The sequence below is a fragment of the Suricata suricatta genome, chromosome 11 (assembly GCF_006229205.1).
Source record: "Suricata suricatta isolate VVHF042 chromosome 11, meerkat_22Aug2017_6uvM2_HiC, whole genome shotgun sequence".
Lineage (NCBI taxonomy): Eukaryota > Metazoa > Chordata > Mammalia > Carnivora > Herpestidae > Suricata > Suricata suricatta.
The window spans coordinates 36,065,377-36,073,139 of NC_043710.1; positions in this window are offsets into that span (position 1 = coordinate 36,065,377).

The window sequence follows — 7,763 nt, forward strand, 5'->3', positions numbered from 1 at the left end:
GTCGATTGGGTTTTCCATGTAGAGTATCATGTCATCTGCAAAAAGGGAAAGTTTGACTTCTTCCTTGCCAATTCTGATGCCTCTTATTCCTTTTTGTTGTCTGATTGCTGATGCTAGAACTTCCAGCACTATGTTGAACAACAGTTAATACCTGTAAAATATTTAGTTTACTCTCTGACATACAGCAAGTGCGAAATGGATGTTAGGTATTTTATTACTAAGTGAGCGCCTAAATCATCTCATTGGCTCATTACAATAATTCCCCACCCCAACCCCAGGGAAATTACCATCATTAAATATACAAAAGATCAGAGAATTTTATGCATCTTTTCTCTGTATTTTCTCTCCTCCTCACTGTGGCACTCCATTTTACACCCTTTTACACCAATGGCCTCATGGTTGATTCATTCATTCATTCGTTCATTCATTCTCCTTCCTTGTCTGTGTACTTATTATATAAAAGTGAGGCCGTAGGTCCTGCTCTCTGGGAGCTCACAATATAATAGGAAAAATGATCTGTTGAACTGCACAGAGGTGGGATTTAGACTCATGCCTGCCTTCTTTCCTTCCTTCCTCCCTTCCTTCCTTCCTTCTTTCCTTCCTTCCTTTTTACTTTCTTTTTAAGGAGAGGGAAGAGCCTATACATTAACAGTTTTTGCCTCTGAGATAAAACTAAAATGAATTTATGTTCAAAGTTTAAAATGTGGTGATAAAATACTCTGAGAAAAATGTAGTAGAATCATTTTTGAAAAGAGGAGACCATTGTATCAGGTAGCCTCGCTTCAGGCCCGATGAGCTGCCCCTGGAGGCTCTGTGTCACATAGACTTAATCAAATGCCTTATCGTGGAGTGAAAAGTCCCTCACAGGAAGAAACACAAAAGAAGGTTTGAGGACAGATCTTCTCTCCAGGAAAAGTCAAGAGAAGGTTTCAAACCCTCCTTGGAAATAATTTCCTTCCTTTTGGCTTTGGCTGCAGGAGAGGGTAGTTGGGAGTCCGGAAAGGCTTCTTGTTCATTAGCTCCCATTGCATAAGCAGGCTAAATAGCCCAGAAACCAAAACAGATTATTATAAGAAATTGGTTCTTGTGATTAGCAGGTCCCAAGATCTGCAGGGTGAGTTGACAAGCTGAAGAAGACTCAGGAGAGCTGATGTAGTTCCGGTCCGAAGGCCAGAAGCCTCAAGACCCAGGAAGAACCAATGTTTCAGTCTGAGTCTGAAGGCAGAAAAAAAGGCCATGTTCTAGTTCAAAATCAGTCAAGCATTCTCTCTCATTCAATGGAGAGTCAGTCTATCAGGTCTTCAACTGATCTGATGAGGCCCACCCCACACTAGGGAGGTCAATATACCAATTTAAATGTTAATCTAAAAACATCCTCATGGAAGCACTCGAAATAGTGTTTGACCAAATATTTGGGCCTAGTTAGGCTGATGCATAAACTTAAGCACCACAGGAGAAAGAAGTGACAAGGACATATTTACCCACAATTGTTCTAATCTCTCTGAGGCCAGGTATCAGACAACTGTGGGAGCCCCTGTGTCTTATGTCTGCAAAACTATTCAAATTATCCAGTCCACAGAGAACTCTGAAAAACTTTGTAAGCCCACTGAGCTTGCCAAATAAAGGCTGTCCCCTTTAGCTCCAGTTTGCTGTTACCCTGTCCCAGAAGCAACACTAAATTTCCATAGCTCTGCCTGGCATCCTTCTCTCATTTGGAGCTGTAACAAAAAGTTGTGACTTTCAGCTCCTAGGGTCACTATGTTTTGCTGTGCCTTCCCATGCAAAGCATCTTTAAGTTTATAAAACAGGAAGGAAGAGATAGAGAACTCTGTTTTTATCCTATTGCCGTTTCTTCACCTTATTCACATTTCCAGAATTCTCCTCTTACAGGATCTCTGGATTCTTCCTGCTTCATTGTTCTTCTCCCTTAGAAAGTTCCTTCCTTCCCACTATCTCCTCGCTATGGAAATACAGTAATCATACTTCCCTGTGCTTGTGAGTTTTGGTAAGTTATCTCAAAATACTCTATAAAAGTGAACACTAAAGAAGGGTAAAAAAAATATATTAAAATTTTAAGGGACTAAAAAGAAAAATATCCAGCATAGAGTACAAAAATATGTAAGTGCTATAAGTGACACACACACACCTACACACATAAGCACACACAGTCATGACAGACACCAGTGGGAAAGTAATCAGCAATATCTCTGCATGATATCCACCGTAACTTGAGCTGCCTTTGACTATTTCCACTGTCAGCAATTTTCTTTAGCTCGTATATCTTATAGCTTGTGAATAAAGTATGGGGATGATTTTCACTTGTTAATATTCCTTTACCACTTGGTTGTGGATTCATTGAAGCATAAGGTTTACTTCTCCATGCTTTTGTTTTTATTTTTTAAATTCCCTTAATTCATAGGTTACCTGGATTATACATCATTTTTTTCTCCAACATGTGAACATTCTCTTCATATTCATTCAATTTTTCCTTTATACAATCCTGTTCTATTATTTTTTCTTTTTCTTACCTCATCCTCTTTGCTTCATCAGATATTTATTTTCAACGCCCTGTGCCTGAGGCAGATCTCCCTAATTGGTGGTGGGTGTCTGTCCTGTGCCGAATTAGGAACAATAGCACGGAGGTTACCCAGCTCCTTTCATTAATGACATATGTTGTTGCAACTCAGGAGACTGGGAAAAGCTTCAAGTTTCAGGAAATGTGGCCAAGTTGAAGACCGGAGTTCTGAATCAAGAATCAGAAGAGACATCAACAAACCAGGCTACGCTCTGAGGTAAGGTTTGTAGAAATTATAGATGTGATTGAAATAAGAAATTTCCAATTCGTTTCGAAACATTTTTTGTTCCTTGCTCATGAATAATAACATTGGTCTGCAGTTTTAGTCAGACAACATGACGCCACCTAAAGATATTTTTATTTTTTACTGAAAAATATTTCCATGAAATAACAGGGATAAAGTATGATCCAAGAAGCACAGAAAGTAGAAAACCATACTATAGACAAAAAGTTCATTTAACGTTCTTCTTCAGAATTATTAAATAACTTTAAAAATCTCATATACTCACCCTTAATCATTGCACTAATTTTGCTAATTAAAATTTAATATTTAACCCTAAATATTTGTGCTAGACCCACAAAAGGTAAGAGGATAAAGCTAAGCTCTGTATCAAGAAAAAATTTTATTTACATTTTATGGTTTGGTTTAATTTTTTTTTTCTGAGCAAGTAGATAAGGCATGTGTGACGGCTGCCAAACCATACATTAATTTTAATTTTTTTTCCTTGAGGCAGATTTTATAAGTGGAACCAAATTATGTACGGGAATTATACAGATGTCTTCATCAATAGGGACACTCATTTTTTTCCAAAACAAATTGTCGATTTCTGCTATTTGGAAGTTATGATTTCAGCAAAGTACAGTAATTTTTTTGTTGCTCTTGTTTTTCAAGTTCTTTGAACAAATTTTGGAATTAAAGAATAGATGGAGATTCTGATCGTGATATTGGAATACTTCTTGCCATATTACACACTTACCTCAGAGTGTTTTCTGTATTTTTTTTTTTTTGTCATTTAGGAAACTTGTATTAAGTCCTGAAGATCTTATGTCCTGTGGGATATAAAGATGAATTAGACACAGTCTTTTGCTTGAAATACCGTCCATTGGTGGAGGAAACAAACATGAAGAATTAACCTAATGCAGAATGAAAAAAGGCTCAGTATCAGTACGAGAGACCATCCACAGAAGAGCAAAGTGATGCAGAGTCAGCGTGTCCCTGGGAATCAGGGCAAGCGGCATGGTGAGGTGACCTAACGTAGAGCAGGTGAGTCCGGGAGCGGAGGTGTGAACGTGTCACGTCTTCAGGGAATGAGGAGCGGTCTGGAGAGCCTGGTCAGTCAGATCATAGAGGCTAGCAGAGGAGATGAGGCTCTGGCCAGATTTTAGATAGTGTTGGATATGATTTTTTTTTAATTTTTTAATGTTTTATTTATTTTTGAGAGAGACAGAGACAGCTTGAACAGGGGAGGGTCAGAGAGAGAGGGACACAGAATCGGAAGACAGGCTCCAGGCTCTGAGCTAGCTGTCAGCACAGAGCCCGACGCGGGCTCGAACCCCCGAACCGCGAGATCATGACCTGAGCAGAAGCCGGACGCTTAACCAACTGAGCCACCCAGATGCCCCAGCCTCATTTTGAATTAAGCACCTTCCCCCAGGTATCACCTGGTGCTCTAGTTTCTAGGCTGTGTAACAAAGCACCCCAAATCTAGCAATGGAAAACAGCTACCACATGGTTTTGCTTACAAACTCTCTGGGAAATATCAAACAGCACAGTGCAGGATGGCTTATCTCTGTTCCAAAATGTCTCAGGTAGGAAAGCTCAGTTGGGACCTGGAAATATCTGCAGACTCTGCAATTCACACATCTGGTGTCTGGGCTTGGATGACCAAAGGCTTCTTCGTGTGAATTGGCCTTCTCGCAGCAGGGCAGCCAGATTCCTAGAGGGAGTGTTGCTGGAGGAATGTCCTGAGAGCAGGCAGTCTGGGAGATTCACGGGGGCTGCCTGCTCTCAGATCTAGCTTCAGGAGTCACATAGCATGCTTCTGGTGCGCAGTGTTGGTCTATCCTTCCAATAGGAGGAGTGTCAACTATTTCTGTTACCCTGTTTATTTTTTTATTTATTTGTCTTTTTTATTATTATTTTTAAAAGGTTGCTGTCTTTGACACAGAGAGAGAAAGGAGTGAGAGCAGGAGAAGGGCAGAGAGAGAGGGAGAGAGAAAATCCCAAGCCGGCTCAGTGCTGTCAGAGCAGAGCACCATGTGGGGTTAGGATTCACGGATCCTCAGATCATGACCTGAGCCAAAATCAAGAGTCAGGCGCTTACCCTACTGAGTCACCTAGGCACCCCTCTAGGACCCTGTTTAAAACTGTCAGGCCCAGTAACCCAATCACAACTATGACCGTTGACTATTTGAAATTTTCTTCTCTCAGACTGGGTCTTACTGATGCAGACTCTATTGTATTCATCAGTATATCCCTAGCACATAATATGGTACATGGTATGGGTTCAAAAAGTATTAATTGAAAAAATGAATTAACTATTTTTCAAATGTATCTTGGTCACCTCATTTCTTCATATTGCCAGTCTGCATAGCTAGAACGCCCTTCTCAATCCCTTCTCTGTTAATTAATATCTATATCTATCATCTATCTACCCCTTAATGAGAAAACGAACTCTCTAATATGAATTGTACATGACGATGTACTAGTAACTATATTAGATGCCTTGCAAACATGATTTCACTGAGCCCTCATAACAAACATTATTATCTCTTCTTTGCAGATGAAGGAACAGACTCAGAAAAGTTAAGTAACTTGTACAAGGTAAACTTAAAAGCAACACCGGTATTCATCCCAGGTCTGCCTGATTCCAAAATTTGGTTGAGCTCAACAAACACTTACTAAATACCAACTACGTAACAGTGATTATGCTAAGAACCAAAGGTTCTAAGCCTTAGTCCCTTTCCTCTAACAGCTCAATGTCTGTTGAAAAGAAGTCTTACCATCTAAGAAAATAAATATCCCTTTCAGTCCATCATCTTGCATTCCTACCTCCTGTAAGTTACTGTAAACAGTAATGTGGACTGGGGCACCTGAGTGGCTCAGTAGGTTAAGTGTCTGATTTCGGTTCAGGTTATGATCTCACGGTTGGTGGGTTCAGGCCCCGCATTGGGCTCTGTGCTGAATGCTTGCTCAGAGCCTGGAGCCTGTTTCAGATTCTATGTCTCCTCTCTCTGACCCTCCCTGCTCATGGTCTGTCTCTCTTTATCTCTCAAAAAATAAAAATGTTAAAAAAAATAAAAGTAATGTGGACTTTAAAAATATATTTGAGGACACCGTCATCCCATTCAAAAAGGTGAAGTTACAGCTAAGATGCACCCATCTACTTGAAAATGTAATTAGCTTGTGTATTCTTGCCGTTCTTGTACATTCTTGCCATGTAAGGCAAGAACCTGGACTACTGAATCTCATAGTAGCAATATACCTAGCTTGCTGACGGATCCAGTAGGTTTATGTCATTAAACTATTATGCTGTGTGCTTCATAAAAAGAATGTAACTTGTAGTAAAAGGCAGTAAATAGTAAATGACAGATTAACAGTCCAGCCACAACCGTTATTGGAATCTGGAAGTGAAACAGATGACTTTCAGCTGGGGTTATCAAGAAAGACTCATAAAAAAGGTAGGATTTGACTTAGGTTTTGTAGCGTGGAAGTAAGTGTTTCATGTGAAGCAGAAGGGAAGACGATGGTTCCAGGTGCAAGAAACATTAGTCCCAAAGCGGTTGAGAAAAGAAAAAACAAGACTATTCTGGAATAGAAATGAAACTACTTCAGTAAAATTAGAGGTAACGTGCCTTTTTTTTTTTTAGAAAACATCATAAAATAAAGCCTGTTTCTTGCTACTTTTTCAGCTCTTATAAGCACAAAATAATATTACCTCTCTTTTTCTGAGGTCTTTGTATTCTGCAAAGTTGTTGAGTCTTATTCTGAACATATATATTTTTAAAAAGAGTGAACAGAAAGACAAAAAAACAAAAGAAAGATAAAAAGAAGTATGGATGGAAGGAAGGGAGGGAGGAAGGAAGGATGGAAATGAGGAAGGAAAGTTCAGAAACAGAAAACAAACTTGGCAGTGTGCTAATTCTACTTCATTAAGCTGCTTACATAGCTGGTGTATGAAGAAGTTTTTGATTTCTGAATTACCATCTAAAAGAGATGCCATACAAAAACAACTTAAAGTCAATGTCTTATGACTCTGTTTCCAAAACATTCCACCTTTCTCAAAATATACTTTTGTTTTGTAGATTCAGTCAGTGGCCTATTTCCTTTAATAATGTGCGGGGTGTCCTTCCAATTTCCTACCATTTAGGTGTCAGATTAATAGTCATAGTTTATGCTCCTCAACTGTACAAAATTCAAGAATGTCTAGATGGATTTAAAGTTGAAAATATTTGAACTGCTGGAATTGAGTGTTAGCTTCAGAGTACTTTAAGTTTGAGAAATTAGAGGAAAGTAAGAGAAAATCTGGCAGCTAGTATAGGCAATGAAAGGTGAATTCATCCTAATCCACACTGTAGAGATATTCAGTCATTTTGTTTAAATTAAGCTATTTTTTTCCTTTTTACTAAAATCTGTTTTTAAAAACCTAATTAAAATGATCACATTGCAAAGTTAGAGGAGAACAGGGCTCACTTTAATCATTTTTCATTATACACAATTGCAGGTATTAACTGATATTCTCCTGGTTGGGCAGAAGATAAAAATACCTGAATGTTTTTTCTCACCTAAATGAATAAAATTAAATATATTTTATATTTTTTACAACCAAGAACAGAAAATTTGATTTGAACTAGGAAAACTTAGGAACATTACACTGGTGAAAGAATTTGAATCTCTAATGGAACCAGGAAATAGGAAATGGAGAATCTCATGAATGCACCTTCAGAAGAACCGAACTTAAGAACTGAAAAACCGATTTCCCATCAATACCTGGTTTACACATGAGGAAGATTCATCTCTTAACCAACTGGCTTCTGCTAAGAATCCCTCTACATCCTCAAGCCCATGAGTTCCCAGCTTGGATTGGGGGTGAACTGTCCTCTCTTTGCACTCCTGGACCATAAACGCAGTCCACCCCAAGCCCTCAATGGACTCACTCATACGTAGCTTGCTACAGTAGGCATTTCC